General features: G+C 41.6%; 1 pseudogene across 1 annotated transcript; it reads left to right on the top strand.

The window, feature by feature from the left end:
• The first annotated feature begins 10135 nt into the window (after window positions 1–10135).
• On the top strand, window positions 10136–10776 carry LOC308246886 (glutathione S-transferase Mu 1-like; annotated as a pseudogene). The gene has a single exon. The product of its transcript is annotated as a glutathione S-transferase Mu 1-like (transcript).
• The last annotated feature ends 3684 nt before the right edge of the window (window positions 10777–14460 follow it).

The following is a 14460-nucleotide window of genomic DNA, read 5'->3' as shown; positions in this document are numbered from 1 at the left end:
TACCATTTTTGGCCTTAGCCCATTCATTGACTCTATATTATCTGTAATCCTTACAAGATTAGAGATGATTTGATTATAGTTACTATTTTTGCAGGTGAGGAAACAGAGGTTTAGTAAGGCTAAGTAACTCGCTTGAGGTCACACAGCTAATGACTGGAGGAGTCGGTGTTTGATTTTAGTGTTCAGGCATTTCATTGGCAAAACTCTGATTGAAGGGGATGTTGGTCAGATATTCACAAAGAAAAAATAACTTTTGTGTAAATTATTGCATATTCAGGGGGATAATGCTATTCACTTTGAACAGTCTAGATAACTTGCACAAAATGATCACTTTGTTGTTGTTGTTCTATGTAAATCTTGGACAGCATCCCATTTAACATCTCCATGCATTCTACTTAGCAGACAGCTCAACATGATGGACTATAGGGTCAACATGATGGACTATAGGGTCGACTTGGAGGCAGGTGACCTGAGCTGAGTCCTCCACCCTGACATTTAACAGCTAAAAAGTCTTGGGTCAGTCATTTAACTTTCTATGACTCAACTTCCTCCTCTACATGGAAAATGGCAGTGATAAGAAGAGCATTGCTAAGGTCACTCTGAGAATTAAAGGAGTTAATAAACATAAAGTGCTTAGAACAGTGACTGGCCCATAATGCTGTATGTATGATAGATAAAATAAGCACCCCAGTGTTTACAAAGCAATGGTCTGCCCTGCCTTTACTCATCCACTGTGAGGTTATCACACATTTCCCTCCATGCCCCTGGCCCTTGAGGGCTTATTCCGTTTAGTGTTCAGGGAGGCCCTCTCCAGGCCTCGATTTTACCCTTTACTCCTGCTTACACCACCTGGTCCAAAATCTGCTAGCATCTGACTTCACAGGTCAGCTTCTCTTATTGCAGAGAAAACCAAATGGAGGATTGGAATTTGCCAGCTGTCTGGTGTTTAATGGGGAGTTTTCCCCCCTCCCTCCCCATGATTTTTTTTATAGTTCACCTATCATATTCGTGTGCAATTGAATGCCTCTCCTGTATACTACACTTGCCAACTCTATCTCTAGTAATTATTCTGTTTTAGTCCACTGCAATGTACCTGCCAACAATCTGAAATGTGCAGGTGGTGGCTGCTCAGCGCTGCCTGCCTCCCCGCTCTCCCATTTGCATGCACCCTGTGGTGGCAACCTAATGTGATGGCTCTGACACGGCTTACAATGGAGACAATGACAGGAGGCCAGGGCGGCACAAGTGCCTTTTCTATTTACCATCCATGATTATTTTTTTTTTTTCATTCCCTTTTGCTTCTTTTCCTCAAAGAGAGACAAGGTAAGAGCCTGCACACATTATGCTGTAGGCTGGCGTGAAACACTTGTAAAATACAGGAAAATAAAGGTCCTCAGTGCCTCAGGAGGAATACAGCCCCACCTCCCCCACCCCACCCGTGCACTTCCCATCTCCTCTGAACAATTAATACAATTCATTGGTGACTCCTTCTGACTCTTGAGAGTGCTTTTTTTTTCTTGACCTTTGTCAACAGATACCTTTTAAAAATGTATCCTGTATTCTTTTAGGGAATGGGACAGATAACAGCTAAAAAACGGTGGTTTTTGCTCTAACACGCCATTTTTGCTCATCGATTCCTTTCTCTTTATTTTCTCAAAAAAAAAAATCCTTTGGGGCTCGAATTTTCTAAGATTGGACTGAAGTTAACCATTATCTAAAAAAAAATTCATTACTTCAAAATTGTTGAGCTACATTCTTTCAATTATGTTTTGAATTATGGAAGAAGTACAGTTTTCCCACTCTGACAATGGACTCCAACCACTTACAGGTCTGACTCAAAAATAGCGATCAGCTCCCATCTGACAACTGGTCTTTCATGAAGAGTGAAAAGGAATCCAAATTTGAAGTAGCATGTTTGGAGCCTTTAACATCATGAATTTCTGAAATTACAAGCCTGAGTGTGCAATTATTACATTTTTGTCTCAATCTTTTTTAAAGTGCTTCTGTTCAAACTCTCATTTCGCAGCAGCTCCAACAAAGTATTACTGACAGAAAGGCCAGACGCTTCAGACAATTTCTGAATTTACTCTCTGGGTAAAAGTATGGACCCAGAGCCTCTCACAGCCTCCTTCCATTTTCAGAGCCAGGGCCTCAACCACAATCCTCCTCTCTTAGACACAACTTAGACCCACTCTTCTTTCCAGTTGCTTCTGACCCTTTTTTCTTCATCCCGGCCCATTTTTATTTCTAAATGCTAGCCTTCGTGTGCTTCTTTCTATCATTAATATGTTTTTCAAGGGTATGGTGAAATACAAGGATATACAAGAAGCATTGATCTCTCCTGGGAGTCTAAAGGGCTTTGTCTACTTTTTTTCCTTCCCCAGGGCTCACTCTCAGATTAAAGTCACTTAAGTACTTAGATGTCTCAACACTCAAAGACCAAGAACTTGCTGGTGTGGCTCAGTGGTTAAGCACCAATACATGAACCGGGAGGTCATGGTTCAATTCCCGGTCAGGGCACATGCCCGGGTTGTGGGTTCAATCCCCAGTAGAGGGTGTGTAGGAGGCAGCCAATCAATGATTCCCTCTCCCTCTCCCTTCCTCTCTGAAACCAATAAAAATATACTAAAAAAAATCTTTATTGTTGAAAGTATTACATATGTTCCCCTTTTCCCCCCATTGACCTCTTCTAGCCCGCCTTCAACCCCCATCCCAGGCCTTCACCACCCTATTGTCTGTGTCCATGGGTTATGCATATATGCCAACAAGTTCATTGGTGAGTCTCTTCCCACCCACCCACCCTCCCCCGCCTTCTCCCTGAGATTCCAAAGTCTGTTCCATGCTTCTACATCTCTGGATCTAAATGTTTAAAGGACTGATTGTTTTACGGTCTAAAAAGGCCTTTGTTGCCTTGAGTGCAAGAATCCAAGAAGGAAATGGGGGATCAGCTGAGTTACTTCCTTCATACTGTAAATGAAAGTGAGGCCAGAAAGAGTAAATAATGGACTTTACTCATGTTTTTATTCAACCCGTTTTTATTGAGCACTAACTATGTGCCAGCTACTGCACAGGGAACACTGAGCCGAGTAAAAAACACGCACACTCAGGAGAGACAGACTGGTAGGGAGGAGGCACATAAACAAGTCATTGTAACTCACGTGGTAAATGCAACCAGAGAGGAGCTGGAAGTAGAGAGAGCTAGAGTTGAGGCATGGAAGCCAGCCTTCACCCTTGGAGGGTGGGGCTCTGCGCAGGGAAGGAACTGGCAGGGGCTGTGTGAGCTGCTAAGGGGACCCAGTTCAAACTTCCTGTCCTAGTGACTACCACTCCTCTTCTGAAACCAGTTTAAAAAGTCAATAGCATGCTTTCTTTCTGGACCTATTTCCCCTCTGGCCACCACCTAAACTTGGGAACCAGATTCCAAACCGTCCTAGACCAGCGGTCGGCAAACCGCGGCTCGCGAGCCACATGAGGCTCTTTGGCCCCTTGAGTGTGGCTCTTCCACAAAATACAACGGCCTGGGCGAGTCTATTTTGAAGAAGTGGTGTTAGAAGAAGTTTAAGTTTAAAAAATTAGGCTCTCAAGAGAAATTTCAATCGTTGTACTGTTGATATTTGGCTCTGTTGACTAATGAGTTGGCCGACCACTGGCCTAGACCATAATGGATCAGCACAGGGCATGCCCACCAACTAAAAGTTCCTACGTTTCCTTGGCAACCCTAACAGGGCTATGCTCCATATTTTGGTTTTCAGATTATTGTTTTTAATACCAGTAATTCTGAAAGAAAGGAAATAAATAGGAATACAATTTTCTGTCTTGCCATCTTTTTGTTTCTAAGCATCATAACAATGTCTGAAATTATTTCTATTTTATTGGTTTATTTATTTGTAGACTGACTCATTTCTAAAAGGATTTCTGGTGACACACAGAAATCCACATAATGTAATAAGATTAAATAAATAAAGCAATCATAAAAGTGGGAAAACAGAGGATAATAAGACCTAAGCACACACATTTAAATGATAGATGCTCTGAGAACATATTGTGCAAACAACAGCCAAGCAAAGGGAATGGAACTTCAGATGAAAAGCCGACTTCCCCAGGCTTAGTTCAGCGGATGCAGTGAAAATAGCAATCCCACGTTAGAGGCCAGGAGTTGTGGCCTTGCCTGTTCCAGCCCCCGACTGCCCCTTAATGCACTGCTTCTGGTTTGTTTTTTGTTGCTTTCCATTGCTAAAGAAAAATTTTTTCCCCAGATTAAAAATTCCCCTGGGTAACTATGCGATTGATTTTAATAAATGCAAATCTGATCTAGCCAATCCCATGATTGAAACCCTTTAGTGGTTGTTCTTGAGATAAAGTCCATGTTCTGAACCCCTTCGCCTTCCAGTCTTTTCTTTGGCATTCTCTCATAACTTTTCTTTGGCATTCACTCTATAACTTCAAATCTCCTGGTAAACTGTGCAAGCTTCCACTTCCAGGATTTGGCACATTCCCTTTGCCTAGAGCATGTCTCCCAGTTCTCTTCGCTAACTCCTCATCATTCAAATCTTAGTTTAATATTTATCTCTTTAATGAGACTTTTCTTGAACCTTTGCTCTATGCTTCTCTATATCTTGAGCTTAGTGCTTATCACCCATACTTGGATTAAATCTTACTCCAAATAGTGTATACAGTTGTGGATAAGCCAATTCTTATGAGCTTATATTCTTACACATCTAAAAATTGATTGATGAAAAAATTTTGCATTTAATACACTTTTCACTACAAAATAAAGAAGAAAAGAGGAAAAAGATAAATAGCCCATAGATTTCTGAAATAGTGGCTCAAAGCCACCATGATATTAATATTGATGTCCTCATTAAATTCTATGGAAATGGAAATAAAGATACCCACAGTATTTCTTAAAAGATTAAAAGTCTCATTTGTTTTTCTTATAACTGGGTAAATTAAAAAGTCCAATGTCTGTTCTATATACTATAATGCTTTCCAACTTAGTTTGTACTGAAAGGCTACTTTTTCTTCTTTAATAACAGCTTTTAAAGTAAAGGATTTTGTAATAACAAGTTTAAAAAATCAACCCTGTATTTTCTTCAATTATAATTATGTGGTAAACTTAATGAAATTACTTTGAAAGTACCTACTACTAGTAAAGAAGTCAACTTTTTACTTAAAGTTTCTCTATCCCAGAGTCAGTACAACAATGGGGCCAACTAACCCTTGAAGGTTTTGGGGTAATTTAGTTCCTTCTGGGATGCTACAAGAAAATATGATCATTTTTTTTTTTCTTATCTCAAGGATGATACGTAGCTAGTAAATTCTGAGTGGTAAAAAAGAGAAGTTAATTCATCATATACATTGGATATCTAAGGGACTTTCACTAGACTTTTGGGACATTTTTTAATGTAAAGTTATATGGTATTATGGTAGTTTACTTCTTGTCTTATAGTTGTATTTTCATGATAATGATTTAAAATATTTCCAATTAAAAAATTCATCTCAGAACAAGCTCTGGCCCTCAAGCCAGTTCACCAGTATAGGTGCTACTTAAACGTTTTAAAACAAAGATTTGCTTTGCCACTGAATAGCTTCCCTTTAATTTAAACCCCATAAAGCAAAATCATGAGAAAACAATGGAGCTTTGTTAAGGAGTAAAGAAGGCCCTACGTCTCCTTTTGTAGTAGGTGGGTGGGAGTGCCCAAATTACTTTTTCCTCTGCATTTATGTTATAATTGTTTAGAAAAGTATCATGGTTTTGTTTTAAAAGTGTGGTTTCCCATGAACTCTTGACATTGGGTTTATTTTAGAGATTGTGTTCCCTCTGTCTTGCAAAGCTTCACACCTAACTTACCAGCACCCATTAGACTTGTATTCTAGGAGACCATTTTCCAGGTGACCAACCCATCTTATTCCAGGGAAGGTTGGGACACTCTCCCCGCTTCAGAAAAGTCACATGCTATACCAAGGGAGTTGAAGCAGACAGGTTACCTGTCTCACAACGACAGAAGGCAATTCTAGAGTGCATGACTTGGTTTGTGCCAAAGCTCTGCCTTCCAGGTCTGCATTTAGACAATCCCTGGTGCCAGTATTCTACTTAGTGCTTCTTATTATGCTAATGGCAGTGATGCCACAAAAGTCTACCTCATTGCCACTGACATTATTCTTTTATTTCTGTCTTCATTTGATATGGTTTAGTGGAAGAGATACAACCCTATTAAAAGTAAGCCCTCATTACCCTTGTGCCTACTAGGAATATTATGGTTGGGGATCACTCATCACAACATCTATAAATAAACCTTTTCCCCAGCATTGTGTGTTTTAATTTTATCATAAAAAGTTTTTTATTGAATATGATACATACCAGCTTCAGAGCACTTTTATTTTTTTGCATAAAAAGTGAATCCACTGGGCAATTTCTAATGAATGTAAATAAATGGAAACTTTTTCACCTGTGCTATTCTCTCGCACTTCACTGCTGTCTTTTTAACATAAGTACCAAATTTTCAATGCCTCAGAACCCAATAACTAAAAGTAATTTACTTTTACTACTCATGCTACAAAGTGGCCAACATCAAGTCACACAGAGGCACATTTGGGTCCATCTGGGAAAAAGAGTTCTAGTAAGTTCCTTACTCTGCAGTCTCCAGAGGTAAGTCTGTGTCTCCAATGACTCTTCAGACCCTTGGACACCATACCTTAAGTACACAATGATTGTACTGGGAATTCTACTATTAATACAAAGCTATGAATGAAAAGAATATTCTGGTCTAGTTCATCGGGGAGAAGGATTAACCTACATGCATTGGCAAAGTTCATTTTAAGCGTGGGAATAAATAAGGGCTCTGGAAGTTTCCATGTTTAGGCCTTCCAACCACAAGTTCACCACAGCAACCAATACAATTTCTGGTACATCTTAAAAGCATTTCAGATCTGCTCCTGGGACTGTGCCTAGACCTGGAATGCTTCTTGGCACCCTGAGGAGCTGCCAGGTTGTTTGAGATCTTGCTTCAAACCCACCAAGATTCCTAACTTTAAGCATGGCCGCTGCTTCAAGGCTCCTGTACCTGTCTCCTATCCACCAATCAGGCCCCAAAGATGAAGAGACTGATCCAGAGCAAAATCTATGAGTGGGATTGTTGGGCACAGACCTAAGCTGCCAAGACAATCCCAAGATGCCAAGACAACACCACTGCAGAGGTCCCAGGAGACTTTCTGCCACGATTTCCCAAGATATAACAAAGAGAAATGACGCAGGGATTTGGGACAAGTCAGGCTGTGGTGTGACTGGCTCTGGTGGTATGCATCACAGGAGGCCCTATACTATTTGGGGATGCAGACATTATCTATGGCCCATCTCAAATGGCCCTGTCCTCTGTAGACTTTCTCCAGTCACTCTGGCTAGTCACACTCATTGCCCTTGACTTCTCAGAACTCTGAGGTTCTTATGGACAGTAATCATACAATCATAATAGTAATTTATAGTATACCCTGACCCCTCTGGTGAGTCCCAGATGGGCAGGGGCTGTTCCTGTTTACCATCATATGTCCAGTGTCTGGCATGAAGTAGAAGCTAACTAGATGTTGGGTCAATGAATAAATGAATTAAGTGGCTACTTAGGAACTGGCTTAAATGAAACAGGATGCCTAAATACAAATTGTTTTGTTCTAGATTAGGTTTAACAGTGTAAGAGAGGCAATTGTGTCACCTCATTGAAATATTGACTTATTCTGCAATACTGCTGATTGGTTAGGAATAAAGAGCTGAAAATCAGGCAAACCTCATGACAAACTGACATTTGGCAGATTACCAACTCTAAGTCCATTTCCTCACTTGTAAAATGTTTAACTATTAAAAAAAAATTCTCCAGCGTACTTAAATGGATGTTTTCCATAGCGACCTTCAGAAATGAACCCAGTTATACACTCTTCCTCCCAACTTCAGAAAGAGATCAGAAAGAGAAGAGAGAAAAGTACCATGGGCACTAGCATTGTTTCTAAGCACCTTTCCAGCAAGGAGCTGGTCCCTTGCCCTCGTCACTCCATCAAGCCCATGAAGTATAGCTCAATGAATAACTAACAGATGATTACATTTATGAGGAAAGAGTACTCACAGCAGACAGCTACTTCCTACAGGTGACAAGCAATCTTCCGCAGGGGCTTCACCTGACGAGTCATTTTGGGACGTGATCACAAGGGTTGGAGACTGATGAAATTATCCTGTCCAACATCAAACACAAAGTGGTTGTAAATCAGCAGAGGCTGTGGCAGAAGGAGAGAAGCTCATTCTTTATGCTTTGCAGACAGTCTTCCACCTGGGGGCTGCATCAAGCATCCTAACAACCATTAAGTGACCCTATAAAGAGATTTAATTAAAACACACACACATTAGAGTATCCATTGACTCGAATCCTTCAGCTGTCTTGAGGAAGTTGATTTGAAAGCAAGTTGTATGATTTAAAAACTTGAATGTGTTGAGCCTAACTCAGCATAGCACAGCAACATGTATAAATAAAGAGACGCCTGTCTGTGATAACTCTCCATTTGACCTTGCCAGATCACTTCGGGAAAGGCAAGCCAAAATAAATAAAAAAAAGCCAGCCAGCTAGAGTTTAACCTGGTCAAGGGGGTTCCTCAGAATCAGAAATTGGTCTTGCAAATGCATTCTACAAAAAGAGAAGGAATAAAATCTGGATGATTTATTCGTGGTATCTGCTGAACAGCCCTTGATTTACACACGATCTAAAGAAACGTGGAGAAACCATTCTGAACTTGCCCTGTGGATGGAATCATATTTTAAGAGTAAAAAATTGGCAGGTTTCATTGAATAGGGAAGGAGCTTTCTAAGGATCCCATTTCCCCATCACCGAGAAAGGGATTTATAAGCATTGTTCCCTTTCGTGGTGTTGGAAGTTCCAGTGTAAATCCTTTAGGTTTCACTGTAGGAACCAGCTACTCAAGAGGTTCCCAATGCTTGATGATTGCCACGAAACTGTGTGTTGTGTGTTTTGTTTTTTTTTAAATGAATGGAAAAATTATGTTTTAAATGATTATTCTAGAAAGGTAAGTGAGCTTACCCGGGGTCCCGTGCAGCCCTATACAATCCCAACTCCTTCCTGCTTTACTTGCAGAATCTGCTATGCGAGGGCATTTGAGCGGCTCTGCGTGAGAGGCCTGTGCATATTTAAATAGACTGCTTGAATAGGAATTGTGACTGATGTAAAAATACCCCCTGCATTTTATTTAGTTCTTAGCTCTCCATTTGTAATTGAAATGAAGCTTCTGAAATGCCTCGCTTCCCTGACATCTTGTGAAATCACATACGTTTGATCTCCTAACAGTGTTCTTCAGGTAATTTCACCTAGCTGATTGGGGAGAGGGGGGGGGATATTAGTTTAATATTTAAAAAAAATAATTTAGAACTTCTCACAAAATAGGCAATAGGTGGGGGGGGGGGGGAGGGGGAGAAAAGACCTCTGATGAACTATATTTGAAAAGAAAAGGGAAGTGAAAGTAGCAAGGAGCTCCTGAGGTTCCCAAGGGGCACGCTCTCCGGCACTTCATGGATGGCTATTTTTGTGCGCGCTCTGCGGCGCTCTCTCCGTGGTTGCACTTCAATTATCCTGCACTTTGTTCGGGGAAGGTATGTATTGGCTCCCTGCCAGTGTGGGCTAGGACTCTTCTTGTCACTAGTGTCTAACAGCATGTACGGAACAATATCCCAATTAGATCTGTAAGTGTTAGAAACATGATACACCAGTGCGTTTTTCTCGGAGGCTGATCAGTGGGAAGTTTCAAACACACACAGAAGGTTATAAGCTTCATTCGAATCCTTTCAACATTAGCCCAAGAAGGCAGGCAAAGAAGCTGAAAATAGAACACGACAGGTCAATATCTCGTCAGGCTTATCATTTTGTTCACCTTAGAAACAATTCATAGGTCAGAATGATCGAACCATTATTTTCAAAGAACATTCCTTTTGTTATTGTCACCTCCTAAGACACAACTTCATTTCTTTGGTAACAAAGGGAACTTTCTGGATCTCTTGATGCATAATGTTTTATTGCCAACTGGAGATTTCTGGATAAATTAACGTTAGGCGCCCTCCACTCAGAGGGCGAAAACCAGCACCTTGGCCATGACTCCGCGTTACTGGGACACCCGAGGGCTGGCCCACGCCATCCGCCTGCTCCTGGAGTACACAGACTCCAACTACGAGAAGAAGTACACGATGGGGACGCTCCTGACTATGACAGAAGCCAGTGGTTGAGTGAAAAATTCAAGCTGGGCCTGGACTTCCCAATCTGCCCTACTTGATTGACGGGGCTCACAGGCTCACCCAGAGCAACGCCATCCTTCGCTGCCTTGCTCGCAAGCACAACCTCTGTGGGGAGACGGAAGAAGATGCGAGTGGACGTGTTGGAGCATGAGATGATGGACCTCGGGATGTACAACATCAGGACCTGCTACAGCCCCGACATGGAGAAACAGAAGCCCGGGGTTTTGAAGGTGCTCCCTGAAAAGATGAAGCTCTTCTCACAGTTTCTGGGGAAGAAGTCTTGGTTTGCAGGGGACAAGCTCACCTATGTGGACTTCCTGGCCTGTGATTTCCTGGATGTGCTGCGCATGTTTGAGCCCAGGTGCCTGGACACCTTCCCAAACCTGAAAGACTTCTCGGGCCGCTTTGAGGGCCTGAACAAGATCTCTGCCTCCATGAAGACCAGCCGCTTCCTCCCCACACCCGGGTTCTCCAAGGCCACGGTGTGGGGCAGCAAGTAGTGCCTGTAAGTGCAGGACACGGGAGTGAGGAGCACCTGGGACCTTGAGAGCAGCTGAGCGTTTTGCATTCTTTCTGCTTCTTTTCACCCCCCTCCCCCACATGCCCATTGGCCCCTTGTCTGCCTCCCAACCGCCTTTCACCAGGCTTCTAAGCTGCAGCCCCAGCCTTCCTCAGCCATGTTCCTACCCTCCTTCATGAACCCTCTTGCTGTAATGCCAACCTGACAGAGCTTCTCCTCACCAGTTGCTCTGCTTCGAGGGCCCACCTGGACCCCTGGCCTGCGGAACTCAGCTCTGAGCTCCCACCTCTGTTCTGCAGACCAGGATTGCCTGGTGTGCAGGCCCTGCTCCCCCGCGTGGGCCCTGCCCTGCCTGCCTGAGCCCCAGCAAAGCCTGGTCACACCTACTTGTCTTGTCATTCCCTCCTGCCACTGGACTCAGGACTGACTGTGCTGATGTTTGGGGGTATCCATTTCCCCTTTGCTGTCCGCAATGGCTGGGGTGTAGGGCTGTATGTGTGGGGTGATGGCAGGAGGGGACAGGTAGGATTGCAAGGTTTCCTGCTCATTTCTATCTTCATGTTCCACGTGCCTCAGCCCGGGATCTCTAAGAAGAGGGAGACCCTGGCCTGGGGCCTCCTTCATTTCTGCATTTGTGAAATGCCTCCTGTAAGCCTGTAGGACTCTGTGTCCTGGTTGGAGGGAGCCCTTGGGGTGGGTTGAGCCGTACCCTGTTGGTGTGGGATCCTAGTGGCCTACCTTCTGTCACCTTTCCCAGAAGTGTGCCTTGCCCTACATACCCTTCTTCTGTGCTCTTACAACATATCACAATAAAACGCACCCCACTGCAAAAAATATATATATATATATATATATATTAATGTTAAGTAAGCAACCATATAACCTACATTCATAAGTTAATTTTCCAAACTAATAAAGTGAAATGTATCTCTCTCTCTCTCTCTCTCTCTCTCCCTTTCCCTCTCCCTCCCCCCCCACTCCTCTTGCTCCCTCCACATATGTCAGAGATGGTAAGAAAAAATATATGCCAAAGGAAGCAAGCTCCTTTCATTCTTCTATGTTGAGAAAATAATTGTGTAAAATGTCTGGACTAAGTTAAAACAGCCAAAGACAGCCTTTAATTTACACCCTGCAATGGGTTAAGAGTTCAGTCAGTCTTCTCCTCTGTTTCTATCAGTCACTCTCTTTATAGCAATTGAACTAAATTATTTTAAATGGCAAAGTAGTTAAATTCTTCCCATTGGCCCTACAATCAAACACCACATGGATTATCAGCTCCATGGATTATTAACTCAGTTTTAAGAATGAACATATAAAGGCTTCAGATACACCTGTGCTGATAAGGCTTAGAGGAGAGTAGACGGGTCCAGGGGTCATATCCAAAGGACAACAGTTCTAGGGTCACTGGAGAAGGGAAAAGTAGGTTCAGATTTTCACACATCCATGTATGGTCATGGTCTCTCTCTCTCTCTCTCACACACACACACGCACACACACACACACACAATTGGACTTTCTTCCATGATGATATTGTTACAACAGATACCTTAAGTGTGATTATTCAGGCCGATATTTTACTTCTCAAAAAAGAATACAATATTTCTTCTTTCTATTGTTTATCACTCATAATTATGTACTCCTTTCAAAAAATACCCAATTGATGCAAAAAGAAAAATGGGCATACTCCTTTATTTAAGATATTGGCTAACATTTGAGGAAAAATGAGTGGCAAGATTCTATAAGTGGCCCTGCCAGCGTAGCTCAGTGATTAAGTGTCGACTTATAAACCAGGAGGTCACGGTTTGACTCCCAGTCAGGGCACATGCCCGGGTTGCGGGCTCAGTCCCCAGCGTGGGACATGCAGTAGGCAGATTCTCTCTCATCATTGATGTTTCTATCTCTTATCTCTCTTTCCCATCCTCTCTGAAATCAATAAAAATATATTTAAAAAAGAAAAAGAGAAAAAAAGATTCTATAAGTGAATTACCATAGTATGCTGGGGGGAAACATGGGATAACAATGCCAATTAGAGAAGTCTGAGATGGATATGTGATATAAAACTGCTGTCTTCATGAATCTTCTTTTTTCATGGTCTTTACTCCAAAATTGACTGGCAATGACTGGTGTCTTTAATCCCTTTCCCTAGTTTTAGTTCTACCAGGATCCCCACGGGAAGCAACTGTTTAGTTGGAACAGAATGAGTCCTCTAGTATCACATCATATTTTAAGCACCAAAACAAGCACAATGCTTTTTAAAGGCAGAGAATCAATACATTTGGAAATCTTTTTTGGATCTTCAAAACAGATAAAAATCATAGTGGGGGTGGAACAAAATTTACTGCTGGCCCTCAGTTAATTCTAGGACCTCTCAGGTGTCCAGATTAAAGGATTAGAAAGCTGATCTAATAAAATGTTTTCATTAGAAGAATTAAACAAAATAATAATTCAGACTAACCTCAAATAAATTCAATTCAATAAACATGTCATCCATTTTAATATAGATATATCTTTCATTGATATGGTAGGTTCCAGATAAATCACAAAACCTTTATTTTTCTCCAACATCCTTTTTAGATAGTTAATTGCCATGAGGAAAGTCAAGTGACTCACTCAAAATCGCACAGTTGATGACTGGTACACCAGAACTAGAGCCTGTGAATCAACTTCTCCATAAACTTCTCTGTTATGCTCCAGGCACAACCTTCACAGCATTAACATGTGATAAATTCCTGCTTCAGAACATGTCCAGCTTATCAAAGTGGAACCACTGCAGTTACAAAGACAATAATCGGCCAGTGATGTCACCAAGATGGTGACATAGGTTGCTCCTGACTTCACTCCTTGGCATAGGAACAGCAACTGACAATTATTCAAGAACAAGACACCATTGAGAAAATCCTAGAACATGAGGATGAAGCTGAAGTACCCCCTGCGCAGCAAAGACCAAGGCAGACACGGTAGAAGGGTAAGAGAAGTGCTAACACATTGGCCTCATTGCCCCTTCACCAGGCCAACATGCAGAGAAAAGAAAGAATTGTAAAAGAAAAAAAAAGAAGTCACATGTAAGGGAACCCCCATAAGACCACTGATAGACTTCTCAACAGAAACATTTCAGGCCAGGGGAAAATGGGATGACATAGTCCAAATATTTTTTTTTTAAAAGCCTGTCAATCAAAAATACTATATAGACAGTAAAGCTGCCCTTCAGAAATGAAGGAGAGATAAAGACTTCCTCAAACAAACAAACAAAAGCTGAGGGAGTTCATTACCTCTAGTCCTGCCTTACAAGAAATGTGAAATGGAATTCTTTGAACAGAAGTGAAAGGACTCTAACATCATAAAAACATAAAAAGTTAGCATAAAACTCACTGGTAATGGTAAATATATGCAAAATTAGATTTTGTAAATTAGTAATAGTGGTGCATAACTTATTTACAATTCTAGCATAAAAGTTAAAAAATGACCACATTGCAGCAAAAGAAAATCAATGATACTGAGCTTGTCTTTATTTAAAATATTGATATTTTACTCATCAGGAATTTTTGCAATGACTTTAATTCTTTTTATATATATTGATGTTTATTTACTGATTTTAAAGAGGAGGAGGAAGAGAGAGAGAGAGAGAGAGAGAGAGAGAGAGAGAGAGAGAGAGAGAGAGAGAGAG

This window comes from Plecotus auritus (genome assembly GCF_963455305.1).
Source record: "Plecotus auritus genome assembly, chromosome: 4".
Lineage (NCBI taxonomy): Eukaryota > Metazoa > Chordata > Mammalia > Chiroptera > Vespertilionidae > Plecotus > Plecotus auritus.
Note: the sequence above shows the minus strand (reverse complement) of the source record. Positions and strands in the feature narration are given on the sequence as shown.